Raw genomic sequence first — 24,247 nt, forward strand, 5'->3', positions numbered from 1 at the left:
GCTATCTCTTTCCTTTTCTTGTTCCTTTCTTTCGTGTATTTCTATTACTTCTTTCCTGATCTTTTTGTACATACTTGCTATACAATTCTGTTTATCGTGTTTTCCATCGGCTATATTCTGACCCCACTTGTTTAGTGCGTCCATCTCGTCCTGGTCTACTCCAGGCCTGTCTCGTTCTCTTATTAAACAATTTATGAAGAAGCGTAATATACAACCTTGAGTGTCAATTTTCTGGTGAGCCAGGGCCTCTTTAATACTTTCAGGATCTTCCCCAGTCTGGATAAAATGGTATATTCTATCTAGGTATTCAGTCATTCCTGGGAATAACACTAAGTAATCTGTAACTTTTCGTAAGCGTAGAGATGCTAACAACATCCTGTCGTCTTTACCGGGTACTGGATCGTATCTGCAAATTGGAAGGGGTTCTTTAAGCATGTCGTAACTTGGTGTTCGGGGTGTACGTTGCTTTAATATGTCCCTAAGGTTTAACCTATGTGTTTGTGGCGGGGTCTGGAGACCTCCTGTCGCACCTCCTGAGGCGGAGGCTTGAGCATGACTTGTCTGTGGAGTCTGTATCTGTAACGGAACTTGTCTTTTACCAGGATCAGGCCCAAACAGATTCAGGGTATTAAGCTTGGGTGTAGGAAGTGGTGGAGGAACAGGTGGAACAGGATTTCGAACAGGTGAGCTCTGTTGCGGTACGGGCTGGGCATTGTCTTGGAGTGGGTTGCCACCAGCGTCACCGTCAGTAGGCGGTACGTTGGTACGTGGATTGGTGTAAGCGGGAGCTACATCGTCTAGATAGGAGGCAAGAAATATGTCTTTGGTGGTCCTGTGATTTACTTTAGTCGGAACCAATGGTGGCGGCAGATCTTTCGGTATTTCTGGAGTAGCCTTAGGCAAACCCTCGGTCACTAAATACATGCCGTTGGCAAGAGTGTTTCGCATGCGGTCTACTTGTTCCGCTTTTACTCGGATACCTTCAATAACTAATTCGTTTTCTCGGACCTCATCTGACTCTTCTCTATGTTTTTCTGCTTTTCGGAGTGCCTTTTCTGTACGTTTATGCGACTCTTTACGCCACAACTCTATGGCATCTTTCTGGGATTGTCTGGCTTTCTTTTTCCATAGCGCTTCCTCTACTCTCATGATGCACTCGGCATCCCATGTTCCGGTAGCAGGCCACCTGTGTCTCTCTTCTAGGTGCTTGGTATAATCAGCCCATAAATCTAGATACAGTATGGCATCTAAGCCATGCTTATGGTACATAAAATTTCCAGGAGTATCCCTAGGGGGGATAGGAATTTCTTCCTCTAGTATCCCTTTCCTGGTTCCTATCTGTCTTAATTTATTGAAAAACGACATCTCGTTACTTGATGCTGGACACTTGATACTTGTTACTTACTCTGAACACAGCTAGTTATACAAAAACACAGTAATGTACATCAAACAGTCACTCATACCACGACATTAATCACATGAAACATTTTGAACACATATGGACTACCCTTGATACTAGATGTACTGCTAAACAGCACAGATACACTGTCTAAATCAGCGCAGACCGTGTTTGTGTACCCAAACCCGTCTTTACCGGATACATAATAATGCACCCGTCTAGATGCGTCCCCAGCAACGGTACTCACCGGGAAGCACGGAACAGAAAGCCTCGGAAAACTCGACTGGACTGGACCGGACTGGACTGGACTCGACTCGATACGTGAATACTTCGGAACTGGTGGGCCTCTTGACACCTCGGACCTTGCTTCTTTCGGCTAGGCTCTGGTCGGGATCCTCCGCACTCCTCACCGCCTCGTCTGGGTGTTGATCGCAGTCTCTGTCACCTCCGTAGGCCTGAGGGAGATACAGGAAATCCTGCGGGTACGCGTAGTTGTCCGTCTTGACTGTGGCAGGGGGCAAAGGCTGCACCGCACCAACCGGCGCGTGGGGTGGGGGAGGGGTCCCTATTCGGGCGCCAAATTACTGTGGTAAATATTTAATTACCGTCCTAATTTCTATGCAGGTAAGTACTTAAAATAAAATAACTCAATCGGAAAGAAAGACGCAGAGTCCGTGGTGTTAGAGTTCTTAGGGGTTTTATTCCTTAAAAAGGAATGGTTCTAGAACCGGATATCGGATTCCTGACACCACTGGGGTTCAGGAAGGGATAGAGCATACTTTATTGACAATACATAACTTTTATACTTAATGCACATAATGAAAATCAATGTAGAAGGCGTAACAGCTGAGAGAAACAAGATAAGAGCACACATGTGTTAGCAATACGTAATCAGAAGGCGTGAACTAGGGCGTGAACAGAGGTGTGTGCTAGAGACGTCATATGAAAGTGTCACAAGTGGGTGGGAACATGGCAGAATCTTGCAATGTCAGCAGAAATCTGAAGTCTGGATGCGCGCGCAGCTGCATGACGTGTGATTTACGTAAAGCTGGAGGGTGCAGGGGACTTGACATTTACACTAGAAGAAAGAGACAGAAGTCTGGCATGTCAGATCAACTCGTTCCTATATCATATCTGATATCTGATGTTTGGGAACCATATTATCTAGAAGGAAAGGTCTCTTGGGCAGAGGCTATCCTATACTGACTATGAATGCGTGCATATGTGCCTACGTGTGTGTGCGTAGAGCGAGGGGGTCATGGGCCTACCATGGTAACGGGAGCTATGAATTACTTGCATGGAGACAGAGAGGCCGGGCCCTTTGCTCTGCAGCGGAGGATTGTTTATCTATTCTGCTGGACTGGAATGTGTTTTCGGGAAGCTGAGCTTGACTATACTGATAGCGTGAAGGTAAAATACTGTCTTTGGCAGGCAGGCAGGCCGAGCCAGGCTCCGCTCGCCTCGCAGGGAGTAGGACAGAGTTCACGGGGGGCATCCCACGTTGCAGTTTCAGGAGGCAGAAATGATTTTGAAAAGAGGTTCGATGACAAAAACAGGGCCTAGCTCGCACAGAGCCAGAAATACGTGAAAGTGCACCATACAAAGACGGTGGCACGGCATATTTAGGAACGGAATATCCGACCCATTCAGGGCGGATCTGAAAGAGGACATGTTAACGTTGGACGCAAATGTATTTGCGTCTTCATAGCTGGCACAGTAGGGAAGTTACATGCACTTTAAGCTCGTACATGGAGACGGTGGGGTACACGTTAGGGAACATTTCTTGACCATAAAATTTATATTTCCTCACAATATTATCCTGTTTCGCAGTCCCAATTGCATTCTGGTGGCAGCTTTCTGTATTAGCTGTAGTCCCAGCATGGCTTGCTTGGAGAGCCCCAGAGAGACAGAATTGCCATAACCTATTCTGGCAGAAATTAAAGCGTTCAGTATCAATACTTTGCTAGAGAAACTGAAAATGTACAGGATAATTTTCAGTATTCATTATTGATAAAAACAAAACAGGTTTAACTATTTATTCTGTTTGTAGCAGGTGCAGGCGTAAACCATTTTGACTCTTAGATTTTCACAGAGCCTGGAAGAGTAGGGGAATCATCTGAAACTGCGGGTCAGTGAACGCAGTTCTCAAGGAAAATATGTACCACAGGCGGCAGGATCTCTGTCTTGTGTTCATTAACTTTCAGTAGTAATTGCACACCCAAAAATCTTTAGTACACATGGGTTTTTGAAAGTTGTTACAATTGATGGTAGAAACTTTATTTAAGAATTAAATGAAGCAAATATTGTCCGCATACACATGAATCCAAATGATTGGATCACTTGAAGGGAGTATACAAAATCTAAACAACCATGGCGATAACAGGCTTGAACCCTGAGGCACGCCACATGATGTATGCTGAGCCATTGATCTGTACTTGGCCACACTAGCCACATGTGTTCTGCAGCCAAAGAAATCTCTAAACCATGCCAGCACAACTCCCCGGACAGTGAGGGCCAGATTCACACAGGTAACCTTAGACATGAAGTCTACGTTTAGACCTGACATCCAAGAGCCAAATTCACAAAGGTAAACTTAGACATGAAGTCTAAGTTTACCTTTGCAAATTGGGCCCTTAGACTTCAGTTCTAAACTTAGGATTCATGTCTAAGTCTACCTTTGTGAATTAGGCCCTGTGAAAACTGATTGGTGGTAGTTTAGGACATTGAAGCCCGCAGCATGTGTTGTGCTGTGTAAGAATTGCCCCATATAGACAGACCAATATGTCTCTGTGGCAATACATACTCAACACTGGGGGCTAATTCACGAAGGTAAACTTAGACCAAAAGTCTAAGTTTAGACCTGAAGTCTAAGTTTAGACCTAAAGTCTAACTTTACTGCTAGCAAAGTTACACTTTTGGCCTAAGTTTAGACCAAAAGTCTAACTTAGATCAAAAGTCTAACTTTACTACTACTAAAGTTAGACTTTTGTTCTAAGTTTAGACCAAAAGTCTAATTTAGACCAAAAGTCTAACTTTACTACTACTAAAGTTAGACTTTTGTTCTAAGTTTAGACCAAAAGTCTAATTTAGACCAAAAGTGTAACTTTACTACTACTAAAGTTAGACTTTTGTTCTAATTTAGATCAAAAGTCTAACTTTACTACTACTAAAGTTAGACTTTTGTTCTAAGTTTAGACCAAAAGTCTAATTTAGACCAAAAGTCTAACTTTACTACTACTAAACTTAGACTTTTGTTCTAAGTTTAGACCAAAAGTCTAATTTAGACCAAAAGTCTAACTTTACTACTACTAAAGTTAGACTTTTCTTCCAAGTTTAGACCAAAAGTCTAATTTAGATCAAAAGTCTAACTTTACTACTACTAAAGTTAGACGTTTGTTCTAAGTTTAGACCAAAAGTCTAATTTAGACCAAAAGTCTAACTTTACTACTACTAAAGTTAGACTTTTGGTCTAAGTTAGACTTTTGGTCTTAACTTAGACTTCAGGTCTAAATCTAGACTTTTGGTCTAAGTTTACCTTTGTGAATCAGGCCCAGGGTCTCTCCAGTCAACATCAAAATAAATTCTCTGAAATGTAGGAGCTTTCCTATGTTTGCTGTGTTATGAAGGGATGAAATCAATTCTAGGTCCAGCTCTTCTATTTGTGAAGGTAATCTTACCAATAGAACCCTATGCCTGGCCTCTCTAGCTGGATTATCCAACATCAATCCACAAGAGCAGCCACTGGATCAAACTTTCAGGATACATTTTGTTGTAGCATTGTAACTGCCTTTATATGGCGCTTACTACCCCATATGAGGCCTCGAGGCTCTTGATGGTGGGTAGAACGCTACTCCATAGCACAAAATTAGTAGTAGAATCTGAAGCATTTTGTTCATGTTCTATTTGTGGATTAAGCCAATATGAGTTACATGTGATTATTAGATTGAGTTCGTGCAAGTGGTAAACAATAAAAATAAACCTGTACATTATCCCTTGTTGGTCCAATAAATAAATAAATATGCATACACATATATGTGTACATATATATATATCGATATATATATATATATATGTATTGTATTTATTTATTCACTGAAAAAGGTCACAGGGATGTTATAGTTATGAAATAGAATTTAAAAATAGCCCTAGAAATTCACTGAAAAAACCAAAGGTTACAGCGAGAGCAAACAGCTATGTCCTGGTGTCTTGGGTGTGGGCCCCCTGGGACATAGTGAGCTGGCCCCGTGGTGTGCGGTTCCCAGGGCCATTAACATCACATAATAATTTCCCCCTGAGCATTGATTAAGGCACTTAGAAGATATCCTGGAACAGAAGACAATTAAACACATTTTTCTGAGGCTTTAGTTAAAAAAAACATATAAAGATATGTGGTCTTGCTAAGAACTGTTGCTTGGTTTGCAGTGTGGCGTGACACATGGATGCATGGTCGTTTTGCATTGTGATTGGTCACTTTAGCATTAATAGATCACACGGTTCGAAGTTGTGGAAAGCAGGTCATTACTACCAGTTAATACCCTCTGTCTCAGGAAGCTGATTGGTCAGTACAGACTGAACAAGCATTGTATATTCTAATGCAGAGTAGCTTCGCTTAATTCTTAATTAAAAAGTAGCCCCAGAAGTTCAGTAGTCCAAAATGTGCAGGGGTGATCCGTGTTTCAACCTAACAGCAGTTATTCACACATTGTTTGTGTTTCCCTTGACATTATGCATTTCTCTTCTGTTCTTACTAGCTTGGCACAGCTACGTGAAAATATATCATGTTAATATTCTTGTTTTATTTATTGTCTTAATAACACCCAGAAGTATGTGTTTGACATTTCTGAACTCCCAATTGAATCATGCATGTTTCATATCACGATTTCTCTGAAAAGAACACGTTTTAGACTGCTTTAAATCTGTTGGAGCAATAAATGACAGCAGGTCTGCTGAGGCTCAAATAATTGTGTAGGTCTGATCATAAAACCCCTCCAAATAAGGTAAAATAACCTTTTAAAAACAACAAGAATATGTATTGCTCGGTGACATATTTAAGAAATCTGTTTCCAATTACTGCACCCTTATGCTACCATTGTTGGAAACGATCTATGCCTTTTAAGAGTAGCAAAATGTAAAAGGACGACTCAGTTTCTTTCCGTGATAGAACATTTAGGCTCTCATTACAAATGGCCCGAAGAAATTCCTGTTATTTCCACACCCTGGAATTATCATTAACTCACCCTTTGGAATTAATTCACTTCCTACAATATTTGTGCGAATTTCCATTATAACTCTAAACCAGCCTCTTAAGTATGTTGCCAACAACATGGTTGCAAACGAGTGTAGTTCCTTTTCCAAGAAGGTGTTGAGAAGTCGAAAACTGTGACATCCCCATTGTCAGTGCGAGTCTCTTCCCAGGACTCAACAATCGGTAGGTAGTCAGGGTCAGACTGGCCTACAAGGCCTGGCTGGTCTGGCAGGCCAGTTTGTGGGCCGTTTTCTTGACTGTTTGTGAGCCTGTTTTATTCTCTGCTGGGCCCGTTTTTACTGTCGATTTTCCTGATATTAAAAAAAGCATCGCATTGCATATAGCAAGCTCAAATCCAGGCAGCCTTCTGTATCTTGCAAAACATTTTCACAGCAAATCTTTAGAAGTTCACAACTGCCCGAATTTGCAAACATGGACCTCTTTTTTTGGTATGTTATTCTCTAAAGGGGGCCATTTTTATTTAGGTGCCCGGGCGTATTTTCTGTCCAAGTGCGACACTGCCTATGATGAACTGGGTCAGTTGAGTCTCTAAAATAAAGCAAAATAACATTATGAAGGGTTTTGGGCTGGGAGGAAAAAAAAACAGTACGTAAACATGCTCCTCGGATAAAAATAACCCTTCGGTCAGATGTTGTAAAAATGACATACTCTGCTCCCCAGAATAACAAGATGGACTCATCCCAGAGACTCGAAGGGTTCGACTCATGTACGCATATAAGAGCTCGTATAAGAGTACTCCATTTCTGGATCGGCTCCAAGGATTTGGAACACCCTACCGCCCAAGCTTTGGTCAAACCCATCAACCCACGTCTTCAAAAAAGAGGTGAAAAAGGTGTTAATGAACAGATTCCTCTGTTAAAATTAGAGTGAGCCTGTTCGCAGGGCACAGTAGGAAGAAACTGTGAATATTCAGGGAATATTCATGTCCGATTTATATAAATTGAAAGGACTCTGTTCTCTTTGCAATGTTGCTAGTGGGGAGTTGGTCATTTGGGAGCCAGCTCACAAAGGCATGTGCGAGCTCTGCGTCTAGTACTCATAAATGCTTTGGTGAGTTTGCCTAAAATAAACTGGGATGGATGCTGTGATGTGGGAGGAGAGGCTGATTCACCAACAATGTTTATTAACTTTTATGAAATGTGAATCCAGCTTCGATGTGAGGTCTAAATGGAGACACATTGACCCCACCCAGTTTAAGCAGGGAGAGTTCATATGGACAGAGTGTTGTTGACACATTGGCCTCACATTACTAAAGATTCAGTGCTGTGACATATTGTAAGTGTGTGAGTGAATAGATGTGTGTTATTGTATTTGTAGGTGTAGGAGCAGGTGTGTGTTTTTTTATATGTGTGTGAAGGTGGATGTCTACTTGTGTTTGTGGTATGTATCCTTTTAGGTTAGTGTGTGCATTTGGGAGATTGTGTGTGTGCATGTGTGTACAAGTATGTCGGCACATGCATGCATGTATGTGATTTGTGTTTCTGTGTGTGTATGCGTCTTAATTGATCTATGCGGGTGTGCATGTGTATGTTTAGTATGAGTAGCAATATGTGTGTCTGTATATGTGTATCTCCGTGTGTGGATTTATTTGAGTGCATCTGTGTGTGTAGGGCAGAAGGATTGTGTGTATGTTCAGTGGCGGTTCCTCATAAAGGACGGAGAGCCTGCTGTGAGCACAGCAGATGCATGTACCTAAATAGTGGTCATTATTATCATTTTATTTCAGGTACGCACAGCTCTAGTGTGAATGTCGGAGTGTGAGGGCGGGACTGATGGCAGCAGCTGGATCAGGGTAACCTGTGAAGCTGCCAGTGCGGATTGTGCATGCCGGGTTAGCCGCCTTTCTTGCGACGGCCAGCCTGAAATGCTCACTTCGGACCGCACCAATCCCAGCAGTCATAAACTGCCCAGGAATTTCAGGCACTTAGGCTCAAAAGGAGCGCTGGGTAGCTTGCTCAGACCAATCCTGGCGCTTCTCCCATGCCGAAACGAGCTCCAGGATTGGTTAGGTTCACATTGGCTGGAGGAAGTCAACCACCTTCTGTTCCTTCCCGGCATTGTGGCCCAGTAGCAAAGCCCAATCAGCCTGAGTGTCTGCAGCACACACCAGCCTCTGCCGCCATTTCTAGTCAGACTAAGCTGCAAGAGGTAAGAGCAAATAAACAAACAGCTGTGTGCATGTTTGTGCTGCATTCAACTTCTCCGAGTAAAGGGGGAGTTTCTGGCTGGGGAGTTTGTTGGGGTTATTCTTGCTGCACCACATGTGTAATAGGAAAGGACTCCCTGTCCCCCCTCCAGAGAATGGCACACAAGCTGTGCCGGTGAGCACTTTAAGAACAATTAACAGGGAGAATGTGTCTTGCGGCTGTTCCTTTCACCGGGACTAACAGCAGCAGCTGAAAATGTGGGCCTTTTTTCAGTTTTCCCTGTCTGCCCACTGATACTCTGCAAGGCTGGCAAGCTCCCTTCCCTCTTACTGACTGCCGCACAGAGCGCGGTGCCAGGGGTGAAACTGCTCTGTGCTTCACCCCTGGTGTTGGCTGCCTTACAACACAATAACAAGTGGCTGACTGGCGCTGATGTGTGTGACTGTTGCAAGGGTATGCATGAGAGAGAGTATGTGTGCCTGCTGTCGTTTAAAATGATTTAATTAAATATGAATTTAGAAACATTCCTGTGTCCCCACCCTAATGACAATGCTATTAGTGAGTTGTTGTACACCATGTATGTGGCCATGTTTCTTTTTCTTTTTTTCCGTTTTGTCATTTTAAGAGCAGCTTTTTCATTTCAACAATGAGTGCAAGGTATACAGAATAAAGCCGCTTTCCAGTCTTGCAAAGCAGTTGTTTTTCGTGGCTACTACAGAACATATTGGGCGAATCTGACCAATGCCGGAGGTTGTGAATAAAGGCACATTTGTTTGCGTGTATAAAGTGGTTTTGACGAAGTTATAGCCAGGACTGTCCGTTGCCCTCCCACTCATATTAACACTCTCGATATGTGCACAGTAGAATACAGGCTTGATGCACTATAATTGAACATAATGTGATTATTACGGACAAGTTACTGTACGTTTTTGTTTATACTACAATAGTGAAAAATAATGCTATTTTGAGCAATTTTAAATTCATAGAAAGGCGCCACATCTTTTTCCATTGTATTTTTTTTGTAAAACAAATGTTAACTGTAAAGATGCACATGTATCGCAGGGCTCTGCACACCAGAGACAGCTGCACAATCATAACATAATAATGACTTTGACTTTTTCCATTGGATATAGAAAAGCAAGAATAACAACATAAAGATTACGCCAACTCCCTTACCCCCCTTCCCACCACCCCTGATCACACCAAGGGGCCGATTAGGATGGCGGACGGACCTGCGTCCGTCCGCCACACCAGAGGAGGAGGGACCATCCGCAGGGGCAGCGGCGGTCGCTCCGTGCTAATTAGGATGTGACCGCCACCCTGGCGGTCACATCCTGTATTTTTAACATTGCGGCGGGTGCTGCTTGAAGCAGCACTCGCCTCAATGTTGAAAAAATGCATGTTTACCTTTGCATGCACGAAGCGGCAGGCACCGCGTGGTGCCTGCCGCTTCGTGCACGCAAAGGCAGGGGGGTAGATAGACACCACCAGCCATGTTAGAGCTTTTCCGCCGCGACGGAAAAGCGGCGGACGGAAAATAGATCCCCCAGCCATCCTAATCTGGCGGGGGTCTTTGTCCAGTCCGTAGTGGATAATCCCCATCCTCTGGGCCGGCGGTGGCTTCCGCCGGCCCGGAGGATGCGGATTATCCACAATCATAATGGGCCCCTAGCTTTGCATAATCCTAATCACATCCTGTAAATATAGATGGGAGGGTCTACCCCTGCGGCCCCCTCCCCACTCAGCACCTCCGCACATCGAATATGTACGTATGATTTATCCCAAAGGATGCTCCTCCGTTGCTGATGTTGAGTCCAACAGCAAGCCCCGGTAGAGCGCCCATCGTTTCCAAAAATTGTGGTGTTTGTGCGGGCACCTCCTAACGAGAAACATAGATCGTTCCAGTCCCATACAAGAGTCCAGCCCATTCTTCCATGCAGCCACTGAGGGGGCCCTCTGCGCCTTCCATGCCCTGGCTATGTCCCTTTTTGCTAGAGTGAAGCCCAACAGCATGAGGTGTCGCTTGTAAATATTGCCTTATATTCCCGCCATAACATGGAGTAGGGCCAGTGGTGGTGTATGGGGGAGCTCCCACCCCAGGACCTCAGGGAGACAGGCAAACACCCCCCTCCAAAAGCGGTCTAAGGAAAGACAATGCTAGACTGTGTGAATGTATGTGCCCTCCTCCCTGCTGCAACGAAGACACATAGAAGAGGTTATCAGCCCTGCCTTCCACAGGGGCACTCATGTAAAATAAACTCTATGTAGTTATTTGAACTGGAACAGGTGGAATCGCATCGCTATGGCCACCCCTCACGGAGCTGCAAGGGCCTCGGTCCAGTCCTCCTTCTCCAGGGTGCCCACCTCACCTTCCCAGTCCCCCCGGAGCTTCTGTAGTGTGGGGGAGCAATGAGTAACCAGGGATTGATAAATCTGAGAAATTTTCCTGTCTTTTAGGTCACCCATAAAAACTTTCGCCTCTAGGAGACTAAATTCCGGCAAAGACTCGAAACCATCTAGGGCATGTCTAAATTGAAGGTAGCCATAGAACTGGGACTGTGGCATAAGGAATTATTTCTGAAGGTCTTGGAAGGATTTGAGCGTCAGGCCCCTCATAACATCGCCCAGGACTGAGATGCCTATGTCATCCCACCCCCGGAAGCCCTGCAGGGCCGCCAGCTGAGGTAGGCACCTGTTATCCCAGAGGGGAGTTTCCTGAGTCAGCGTGTTCCACCACCCCATTCGTAGCAGCGCCTGCCTCCAGATCTGGAATACCACCTGTGTAGCCGCCGGCAGTGAACCCCGCAGAGGCGCTGAATATAGATCCGTATGCAATGAGTGGTGGCCCATAAGTTGCCGCTCAACCGCGCATGCTGGGTCTGCCCTATTGCCGTACCACCACTCATTGAGGACCAGCAGATGCGAGGCTTAGTAGTACGAGACAATGTCAGAGGACGCTAGTTCCCCGCAATAGGTGGACACGAAGCATGTTCGCAGAGCTACTGGCACCTTTCCCCCCTCCCACAAAAACTGCCCAAGCGCTGCATTCACCTGTCGGAACCATCAGGGCGGAATCGGATACGGGTGATTCTGTAACTGATAGAGGAGCTGGGGAAGTGCCACCATCTGAAATATAGCCGATCTGCCATATAATGACAGAGGCATACGGGACCAGGACTTGAGATCTTCACGTGTCCGTTCCCACACCGAAATCAGATTGTGCTCCCAGGAGACTGCGGGTACATCTGATAGAAACACACCTTGGTATTTCCCTTCCCCCTACGGCCAGCTGAACCGAGGAAATCCGCGTGCCCACCCCCTTCCGATCCCCCAGAATCCATAACGTGGACTTAAGGGGATTCATATATAATCTAGAAGTCTCCCCAAAAATCTGCATGATGCGCAGCAGCCGCGGTCCCGTCCTGTCCACGGCCGGGAGAAAGAAAAGGATGTCGTCCGCATATAATGTGATCCTATCTGACAGTCCCGGAGCCCATTTAAATCCCCGTACCGAGCAAATAAATAAGGGGACAGGGGACAGCCCTGCCGTGTGCCCCACCTGATTAAAAAGGTGGATGAAATTGCACCCGCCACCCATACTGACGCTGTCAGGTCAGTGTACAGGAGAGTTAAATAGGAGAGGAAATGCGGTCCAAGGTTGAGTCTTCGCAGCAATGCAAATAAATACACCCAACTCAGTGAGTCAAACGCCCTGTCCATATTGGCCAATAAGAGAGCCGCCGGTTCCCCCAACTGCCGGAATTCCGCCATCGCCACATGCACCCGCCTGATGTTATATCTGGTCGCCCTCTGGGGCATGAACCCAACCTGGTCAGGGTGGACCAGGGTGGAAATGTGAGGCAAAAGGCGATTGACCAAGGCTTTGGCCAGAATCTTTGCCTCCACATTCAAGAGGGAGATGGGACGATACGAAGCATGCTGCTCTGGGGGCCTGCCCGGCTTATGGAATACTACCATTTCCACATGCCTCCAGTCCGGGGGGAGTGAGACCTGCTCCCGAGCCGCCTCCACCACAGTTCGATAAGGAGGGGCAAACTGCGAGAAATAACGTCTGAAAAATTCACTGGGGAACCAGTTGGGCCCTTGTACATTGTATTTTGCCCTTCTCAACATCAACATTTTGGAACACATGTCAACAGCAGGGGCCCGTTCCCTGCCAAAGTTGCTGAGGGGAGGGGGGAGCGGAGGAATGAGCTGGGGAGGGATTTGGGTGACAAATAAATAAATAAATAAACTCACCTGATCGCACCTGCATCCGATGTCCGTTCCATCGCGCTCTTCCTGCTTCTGGGGCAGGCTTTCAGACTGCATTGCAGCCAATCATGACACTGCATCAAAGCAGTGTCAGAATTGGCCTGAGCGCTGGCACTTTGTGCTGCCAGGCAGACTGGGAGCCTGTGTCTACTTTCTCCAGCCCCAGCAATGGAGCTGGGGCTGAAGAAAGCTTCACTGCGCATGAGGGTTTGTCCGGCCTGAGATGGCTGGCCAAACACCTCATGTGCAGTGAAGGGAGTGCCCAGCATTCCCCACCACAGTGCCATCCCCCTGGACCCACCCCCAAGGCTCGTCAGAGTCCTGGGGGCAGATCCAGGGGGATTCAAATAAGACGCTAATAAAACAGGTTTAAAATCTCTTTTATTATCGTATTATTTGCAGGTGGTGGCGGGGCGCCACTCCTCTGCCCCAATGGAGGGGCTGCCGCTGCATGCCAAGTATTGTGAAAAATTACTTTGGGAGCAGAATAGGGGTTTTGGAGAGCAGGTACGCAAATATGATAATATGATAATTTTTTTAAGAAAAATGCGGCCAGCCATTGACAGTAGCAATTTGATCCATCCCTGGACTTGTATGTTCAGCTTGTCTGCAGCTTGTCCATAATTTAAAAAAAAGTTTTTATTTGAGTAGATCCAGAATAAATATACATAAATAGCATACATCAGAGGTAATATTCTGATTATATGAACATATAGTAGCTTAAACGTGCTCCCCAGATATATTATTCCCTAGCTTTGCATGTAAGTTCATAAGAATTTTCTTTAATTTCATTTCTATTTAAAAAATTCAACTATGCATTAGAGATCCATCCTAGTACAGTGCAGAAAATCAAACATTTCATTAGATTTCTCATATTTCTAAAAGTCTATAAATACTAGAGCATAAAGTTGTAATACAACGGCAATTCAAACAACAAGAGAGAAAGGGTTCAAAGAACCACTCTTATACCCCTTCCAGATAGATATATAACAATCAACGTAAGAGTGTCAGCAAATATAGGGAACGGAAGCGAAAGCCAAAGATTCAGGCGATCATAGGATAGCTGGCACCAACATAGATAACCAATTAGTAAGGAAATAGAGTGCACATGCTCAGTGTGAACTAAAAGGACCCTCGGGCCCCAACTAAAAGTTGGTAGCCAGTTGTCTTCATTGGGTCCCAGATAGTTGGAAGGAAAATCAGAAATAGTGATTGAGGGTGACTTAAAAAGAGTGTGGGCTACTCATCAAACAATTCATTTTAATGAGAGGGTAGCTCTAACTCTATTAAAACCAGTGAAAAAAATGTGGACTAATGATTGGTTGTGTTAATTTGAACCAATAAGTCTTAATGGTAGTGACAAACAAAGAAAAATGGTCAACATGTTTCTGCTAAAGAGCTCAAGGTCAGCTCAGTTGGGGCCTGAGGGTCCTTTTAGTTCACACTGAGCACGTGCACTCTATTTCCTTACTAATTGGTTATCTATTTTGGTGCCAGCTATCCTATGATCGCCTGAATCTTTGGCTTTCACTTCTGTTCCCTATATTTGCTGACACTCTTACGTTGATTGTTATGTAATACAACGGCAACCATACATACATCAATATAAAGTGCAAAGATTTCTAATCATTCCTACGGTGCGGAGTGGGTGAATCCTAGTACATAACATTGTATTCCTAAATTACGAATACATCTTTATAATGTGCAAAGAGCTGAATAAAAAATACAAAACAATGTTCAAAGAGCTGCCGTGCAATACAGGGTAGTGGGCCATATAATAACGTGTATCATCCTGCCCTCGGGATTTCTAGTGAAGCTATCCCAGGCTAAAGATTGTAGGGTCCAGGATGACACAAGGCTACACTGAACCATACTAGGCCGGAGAGTCTTGATTTATAATTGAGTCCAAATACTGCCATGAGCCATTGAATCGCTTCAGACCCCCAACCCTTTTAGCAAATGCTCCCTCAAACTGCTTTGTTCTTATCATTTTACTAAACCTTTCATGATAACTTAGAACCCTGGAAATTCGCCACCTTTGCAAAATCAGAGAGTGAGCAACAGTAAAAAATATTGACAAGAACCTCTGCCCTTATTTACATTCCGAAATTGTCCGTTAAGTAAAAAACCGAAGAGTGCCAAAGCTAAATTGACCTCAATTGGTTCCCTGATAACCAAATTTAACACTGATGCTAGCTAAGACAAGAAGGTACTTAATCCAGGACTAGAGTAAAAGATATGTAACCAGCCCCCTTCACCCTGATGCTTATAATGGAAACAACAATTGTCAAGAGCCAAGTGCATTTTATTTACTGACTCTGGGGAGTAATAGGTAATCTAGCGAGAGATAAAAGACATCCTTTTAAAATTTGCCGCTCTTAATGATTTATGGCCTAGGAGAGAGAAAGACTCCCAGTCCCTCACTGAAAAATCGAATTTTTTTTTAAACCGTATTTTATCCAACATGTTGTTAATACCATTTGAAAATACCTCTAATTTATGTATTAGTTGGTACCAATTCCCTATTCCGGCCAATCTTGACCTGAACGTGGCTTGAAATAAAGTCTTGCTATCCTGGCTAAAATTATAGTCGTTAAGAAATGATAAAATCTGATGATAGCCAAGAAAAAGCAGCAAGTATGATTTGCTACACTGGAGTGAGATTTCGAGCCAAGTCATCCGTCTACCCCGAAGGAAGAAGTGGCCCACTCCCTGAACCTGACTTGCTTCCACAGAGAAACTATACCCGATGGTATTTTCAAGACCAAATAGCCTAACTCCTGCACTATAAGGAACATCCAACTTGAGGAAATGTTCTAACAATGATATAGACTCCAAAGCCTAGCACTGAAATATGCTAGAATCTTATATCTGGTTCTCTTTGGAAATTTGGGAACCATAATAAAAACTGGTAGATACGTGCCAGCATCCTTCATCATTCTATCCACAAAGAAGGAGCTGATTATTCCACTAACTTCTAGAGCTCTAGCACAAAGATCTAAGAGTGCCACTTGATAATAACCTTGCAAATGGGGACTGCCAACCCTTCCTGAAGGATGTCCACCTTGAGCCGAATATTTAATCCTAGGTGCCTTATTATTCAAAATAAAATACTCTAAAAACACATCTAATTCTGTTAAATACCTATTCCTAACTTTAATGGGGACATTCAAAAATGAAATAGTAAAAGCGGAAGAACAGACATTTTAATCAGCGCTACTCAGCCCATCAAAGTTAAGGGGAGAAGAGTCCATTTTTCGAGCAGCCCCTTTATCTTATAAAAGATTGGGAGATAATTTATCTGGAAAAAGTTTGCATACTTCTGAGCGACATATATCCCCAAAAACTTCATAGGTGGTCTGCTGTATTGCCTGAGAATACAGACATGCTTGAAGAACCTCAGGAGAGTAAAAAGGCAGGACCTCTGCTTTAATTGGGTTGATCTTATGGCCCCCGATATTCTTAAGCTGATCAAATTCATCTAGTGCTTGCTGAATATTTCCCCTTTCTGGTTTCAAGTACAAGATAATATCATCTGAAAAGAGTTTTAACGTGGTCATACCTGAGGGACGTGCCTCTATAACTTGAGCAGCCTGAATCCTAATTGCTAAGGGTTCTATTAAAAATGTTAATAATATAGGTGATAGAGGGCACCCCTGTTGTGTCCCCCTCTTTATTGCGACTGTGCCAGCTAGATGAGAATTGACTAGAATTTGAACTTTGGCTCAGTGATATACTTTTGATAACATATTGACCAAGCTTAAAAGGATCCCAAAATTTTGGAGGCCAAAAAATATGCCCCCAGTTAACCAGATTGAATTCCTTCTCCGCGTCGACCACGAAAACTACTGTCTTCGTCTGGTTAAGTGAGAAAAAATCGATTGCCCAGTGCCAAAAGCTCATGTTGGCTGCCATCAGCTGTCCAGAAACCAAGCCGGTTTGGTCCCTATTGATTACACCCTGGGCCAGTGGACAAACGCTAATGTCCCATACCTTCATGAAGTGCTTATAGTCAGCGTTAAGGAGACTAATGGGCCTATGAGAGTTTACATCCTCAGGATTTTTACCTTTTTTCAAGAAGCTGACTATTGTTGATTCCCTAAACTGAGATGATAATTCAACCCGATCCCCTAAACTGAGATGGTAATTCAACCCCATCTTTGATGTTGTTAAACGTCCCCGTCAGAAGGGGGTTTAATTTGTCGGCAAATGTTATGCAAAATTTGGCTGGGAAGCCGTCATTGCCCGCACATTTGCCGCAAGGCATTGAGGCCAATATATCATTTAATTCCTTTGCTGTAATAGATGACATACGTTGATGAGCCTGGATGTCTTCTATAGTCGGCATGGTAATAGTCTGAAAATACTGGGTTATACTTAGCTGTGAAATAGAATAGTGCGTTTCGTAGATGGACTTAGAGTATTCGGGAAAAAACTGGATACTGTATCCTTGTCTACAACCAGATCGCCCGTAGCTGGGTTCTTCAGTTTTCTTACATATGCAGATTCTTGCTTTACGCTGGTAGACCAAGACAAATACCTACAAATCTGCTGGTTTTCCTCATAACATTTCTTGTAATTAGCCCTAGAGCTAGTGACTTCTTGTAATGTGAAAAAAAACTTACATTCTGTTTGGCTTTTATATTGGCAGAGGAATGTCTGCCAAGTCATGCTGGCTGATCTACAGAAGCTTGTAGCTGATCAATCTTTTGATGATATTCTCTATGTTGGAATGCCTTATAGGACAAAATCCGTCCCAAAGTGGTGGCTTTGACGCCTCCCAAACAGAAAAAACAGGAGCTGTAAGCTGGTACAATTGAACTAACTCCTTTATCAATTCCCTCATTTTGCTAACCCATTGTTGGTCTGCTAATAATGAGCAGTCTAGCTGCCACCTGGGCCTGTCTTTCCGTGAGACCTCGAGATAAATAGTAACCAAAATGAGGGAATAATCGAAAAAGGAATTGGCCCAGATATCAGAACCTGCCCTTGATATAGAATGGAAGAGTAGGAAAAAGTCAATGTGGGAAGCGGTCCGATACCGGTTTGAAAAACAAGTGAATTCTTTGATAGCGGGGTGATCAACCCTCCATGGATCAATCAAATGGAGATCCATCTTGAAGGTGTTGATTACTTTTGCTGTCCGAGGCTTTAATTGCCTCTTTGTTTTGGTGGAAGTGTCAAAAACAAGCTCCTGAATAAAATTAAAATCTCCACCATTAATAATCGGCCCAACTGCCCACATTGCTATTTCATATACCTCCTGCAGAGGTCCAGGTACATCAGTCACTGGGGCATAGTAATTTACGACGTTAATGGGAAAACCATTAACGAGAGCCTTGGCCTATAACCATCGCCTTGCGGGTCCCACATTATATTGCTTAGCACCTAGTCAAGAGCTCTAACCAGATGTACTGCAACCCCCCTTACTTTGAGCCTTGCTGAGGCAAACAAGGCATACAAATACTGCCCTGGTATGGAGAACTTTGGATGGTTATCTTTAAGTTGAGTCTCCTGCAAAAAGAGAACTTCCAGGGAAAAAGACGCAAGCCATCTCTCCAGTGCCCCACGCTTCTGTCTATAAATTATCCCATTAACATTGCAGGAAAGAATTCGAGTTTTGTAGCCCATGTTTAGCCATTATTATTACCAAATGATGTAGCCATGCATAGAAAAAAATCAGCACACTTTTTAGATAAGTGTGGATTCTGAGCCCCTCTACGTTATCAAATTGGAATAAGCAAAGAGAGAATCAGCTCATTTTCTTTTTATATATGTGCCTACCCATACCCAAAATGCCCAACCTGTGCCCCACCAACAACCCTGAGAAGAACCACAAAAGAAAATTGCAACTAGAGAGAACTACCCACCAAGGGAGGGGAAGAGCCCACAATGTCCTTCCCAATGAATACCTATCTAAGATTGATGCCATGACATAGCACCATTGCGCCCTCTCCCACGAACCCCATCAACTATCTTAAAACAACCATAAAAAAGAACCACTGTAGACTGCCCGAACCACAATATCAGACAGCCTTAATTGTGAAATCAGTTCTTTGCTAGTGCAACATTGTACAAAAAAACCCACTGTCAAGTTGATTTAGAAATCTGTTGCAAGAGCTTGAGCCTCGGATACGTTAGGGAACAGATGAAATTGCCAGTAGAACCTTCAATTTCGATTGCTGCTCAATGCTGGCCTGTACCACTTGCGCTTTATATAAGTGGAACATTCTAACAAAATACTTTTGGTGTCTGGCTGCAGCAGCCATCAGAGACACTTCTGGCGAATAAAACTGCCTCTGCTGTATCACCTTTGATAACACCTGCTCTTTTCCCCGATAATCCCCCAAATAAACAGCCTAGTTTCCAATAATACATTGAGCAGCATTATATTCTGGGAAATCAAACATAAGATGTCTTTGTACAGAGCACATCCTTAACTTGTGTATTTTAAGGTGCACTTATACTTGATAATGAAGAAAAGTGAGGCTTGGTAAAATAAAATATTTGCCTAGGATCACACAGTTTGGTCAAGTGGGAAAGCTGGAATAGGTCAAACGATTTCTGCTTATACATTATGCATTCAGACCATGGGACCATGTGGCTGCCTTGCTCGTGCCGTGAAAGTTGGACAGAACTTTAACGTGCACCACTTTCAAATGTCACCAGCCAGCACTGTGCATGTTCGGTTGCTTGTGAGTGTGTGGAGGGCATTGTAGTTTTTCCAATGTGATACTCTGGTAATTGGGAGGGAGACCTGTGTGTGAGAGGGAAGTAGCTGCTTTCAGGTAGATGCTGGTCAGACGTAGTTTTTCCACTACAGGAAAAGACAAGCAAGCAAGCAAGCAAAGACAGTTGGTGCATGGTCCTAGTCCAGCATAATGTATTGAAAACTCTGCTATAACATGATGTTGCATGATGTTTGTGTCTTCAGGCACTGTTACAACAAAACTATTTCCTTCACAGTGGAGGGATGAGAGCGAAAGCTTTGCTGAAAGATAATATCTCTCATTGCTTAGTCACATATGGGGGCGATTCCGATATGGTAAAATTACCGTCCGTACGATTCGCATCCGGAGCCGTCTCTGTACGACTCATACACACGCCGTACGACCCGACGAGTACGATCTGGACCGAGGTATCAGGACGCGAGTCGTACGGTCCACGTCAGGTAAGGGCGATTCATACGGAAAAGCGCACAATCGCATACACACCGTACGGCGCGTACCCCCCATGATCGCAGGGTTACGGTGCATACCCCTGCGATCATGGAGGTATGCGCCGTACACCCATGGAACATGGGGTACGCGCCATGCATGCAGCGTACATGGGGAACATTGCGTACCCCATGTACGCTGGGTGTACGGTGCGTACCCCCATGATCGCAGGGTTACGGCGCGTACCCCTCCGATCATGGGGAGTACGCTCTGTACCCGGGGGGACCGCTCCATACCTGTTTCGTTGCGAACTCTGCTTTTACTGCTGTTTTCAGCTCCCGTAGAAAAAGGGTCGGACGGTGCGTACCCGACACGTATCGTACTTGCTGGGTCATATAAACTAGCCGCGAACCGTACAGATGTCGCGTACAGCGGGTTCCGAGTGAGGCTCGTTCTGAGATTAGAGTCGTACCGTCTCTGTACGATTCGTACGGAGTCCAGCTCCAAGTATGAATCGTACTTCATCATACGTACGGGGGACGTTGCAGGGTACGATTTGTACCGGAAAAACGCTACGAACGGCTATTCGGAAAGCTTTTTACTGGATCGGAATCGGCCCAATAGTATTGGTGAAAAATATCCTTTAGTGTGTATGCGATCTAATACATCTATCTATCTATCTATCTATCTATCTATCTATCTATCTATCTATCTATCTATCTATCTATCTATCTATCTATCTATCTATCTATCTATCTATCTATCTATCTATCTATCTATCTATACTCAGTACTGAGTCATAAGAAAAAGGGGGAAAGAAGTGAAAAATGAAGAAAAGGGGGCAGGGTAGAAACACCTTGACCCCCAAGGCCTGCTCAGGGTGTCCCATAAGGACCAGAAATTTTTTTTAAAAATAATTTCAGCCGAATTCACGCTGGGTTTGTAAATCCGGCGAAACTTTTTTTTTTTTAAACGAAGCGCGGGCTCCCGGGCTTCGTTTGTTAAAAAGCCCCCGGGTGGGCCTGGTCCCGGGGGCATGCCAAATTATGTTGTGGGGGCCCGTGGGGCCCCTGCAGCCACGGGGAGCTCCACCACCCTGGGGCTTTGGTCAAATAAGGGCGGGGGTCTCGCGGGCCCCCCCAAGCCCCGGGGACTGCCACCTCCCTGGGGCTTTCTTAAAATTAAGGTCGGGGACTCGCAGGCCCCTGAGCCTCGGGGCCCACCACCTCCCCAGGGACCACCCCCTCACTGGGGCATTAAACATTTAAATATGGGGGTCAATTGTGGCCCCCCGGCCCCAAGGACCAACACCTCCCATGATGGCCGTGGGGACTGTCACCCCCCCCGGGCCGGCTCCTGAAATGTCCTGGAGGTGCCCACCCCGGGACATTGCTGTTTGCTATGGCAGGGCAGGAACTGTTCGGCTCCCGTCCTGTTATAGCAAACACTGCTTTGGTTTTTGGACGCCAGAGCAGGAAACCTGCTCTCGCATCCAAACACCAAAGCAGATTGCTTTTGCACAAGGGGAGCTACATGTCAGTGCAACAGACAGCTATGCAGCCTACCGCAGGAGGCGGGGAGCCGGTGGGACAGGGGAGGCATCCCCCTACGGTCCCCAACTTGAAGGCTGGCCCCGGAGTATGGAGTCCCCAGGGCCAGAAGTGGCCCAGGAGGGGGGCCATGCGGCTCCCTCCCTTTTAATCTCCCCGGGGTCCATAATTGACCTAAGGAGGGGGGTCACGAGGCCCCCCTCCTAAAACAAAACACAGGCTGGCCAGGCCATTGGGGTCATCGGGGCATCCCCTACAGTCTCCAACTTGAGGACTGGCCCTGGGGGCTCGGGTCCACAGGACCAGTGGTGGCCAAGGGAAGGGGGGCCACATGTCCCCGTACTATTTTTTTTAAACAAGGTAATGCCCCAGGGGACGGGGTCCCCGGGGCCATTATAGGGCACAGGGGGGGGACCATGCGGCCTCCCTCCAACAAATATTATAAAATATGCTGGCCAGGCACTGGGGGACGGGGTCCCCGGGGCCAATAGTGGCCCAGGGAAGGGAGGCCACGCGGCCCCCTTCCCTTTTTTTATTTGTAATGCTCAGGCCCTGGGGGATGGGGTCCCCAGGGCCCAGAAAATAGTAAAAGAAGGGGGGCCATACCGTCCCCCTTCTACAAATATTTAAAACAAAGAAAATCCGGCATCTCGCCAGAGGCCCCGCCGCCTACCCATACCACTCCGCAAACACGCCCCCCTGGTGCTTTCTAATCTGGGGAATTAAGTCCCCTTGAGTACTGAGGGTCCCTGGGGCCCAACTAACCCACCAGGTACCTCCAGTAAGCACCACACAGCTGGATTGCAGAGAGCTGGTACGAGGCCATGCCTCTTTTTACACCACTCTGCAAACGTATCTTGGCACACTGCTAGTGGGGCGATGAGGTCCTCTTGTGTCCTGAGGACCTCAGGACACAAGTGGACTTCATCAACCAAGCCAAACATTGCTGGCCAAGTACCCCTCTTTTTACCTCCAGGTAATCCCACACAGTAGGATTGCTAAAACGTCTTCGGAGGCCATGCACCCTTTCTCCACCACTCTGCGAAAACGACTACTAGTTAAAGAAGTGTTTACAATGGAATAGGTTTTGCATTTGCGAGAGGGTGAGTTATTGGCGTTGTAAGTTCTTTACTAATGTTTTTTGGAGTGGAGTGGATGTACGTTGTGTGTAGTGGAATTATGTGGTATGTTGTGCAGTGAAATTATGTGGATAGAAAGTATGTGGTATTTTGTGTATTGGAATTCTGTAGAGTGGGATTATGTGTTGTGGAGTGTAATTATGTGGTATGGTAGTCTGTGTTGTGGAGTGGTAACCTCAGGTTTAGTCTTCCTCGTTTCCATAGAGCTCAACTATGAACTCAGTGAGACAAAAAAAGAAGGAATCACTGAGGAGCACTTGTGGCACTAGTCAGAGGTATGAGCAGGCCCACTGGAATTATGAGACTCTTTGGCTGCACCGACTTTCACACAATTATACTTTTTCTGCATTACCCACATAATTCATCTTCTGCTCCCTAATATGCAGATTTGAACAAAAAAAGCCTTGTTTCTAGTTCAAACGTTACCAAAAATGCAGCAACATGTGTTACAGCATGTTGGAAGGCCCTTTGCAAACCTAGAATGGTGTCCTGTTACTTATTGCTATATGTAGGTGTTAAATTGGTATTAATGGTGTGCAAGCTACTCTTGCTTCCTTCTAGGCCTGTCTTGCCTCTTTCTGCATTTCTGTTGCTTTTTTCTGCACATTTCTTTCTTTTTCTGCACTTCTCTTGCCTCTTTCTGCAAATCACTTCTACTTTCTGCACCTCTCTTGCCTCTTTTTGCACGTCTGTTGTCTCTTTCTGCACCTCATTTGCTTCTTTCTGTACCCCTCTTGCCTCTTTCTGCACCATTCTTCCCTCTTTCTGCACCTCTTTTGCCTTTTTCTGTATCCCTCTTACATCTATGGGCACCCCTTTTGCCTCTTTCTGCATCCCTGTTACTTCTTTCTGCACTTTCCTTCCTTCTTTCTGCACCTCTCTTGCTTCTTTCTGCATTTCACTTGCCTCTTTCAGATCCTCTGTTGCTTCTTTCTGCACCTCACTTGCCTCTTTCATCACCTCTGTTGATTTTTTCTGCACCTCACTTGCCTCTTTCATCACCTCTGTTGCTTTTTTATGCCTCTTTCTGCACTGCTCTTGCTTCTTTCTGTACCTCACTTGCCTTTTTCTGTACTTCTCTAGCTTCTTTCTACACCTCTGCTGCTTCTTTCAGCAATTCTCCTGCCTCTTTCTGCACGTTTCTTCCTTCTTTCTGTACCCCTCCTGCCTCTTTCTGTATCTCCCAGGCCTCTTTTTGCACCCCTCTCACCTTTTTCTGCACCCAATTTGCCTCTTTTTGCACCTCTGTTGGTTCTTTCTGCGCTGCTCTTACTTCTTTCTGTGCCTCACTTGCCTCTTTCCGGACCCCTGTTC

This window comes from Lissotriton vulgaris, chromosome 3_1, assembly GCF_964263255.1.
Source record: "Lissotriton vulgaris chromosome 3_1, aLisVul1.2, whole genome shotgun sequence".
Classification (NCBI taxonomy): Eukaryota; Metazoa; Chordata; class Amphibia; order Caudata; family Salamandridae; genus Lissotriton; species Lissotriton vulgaris.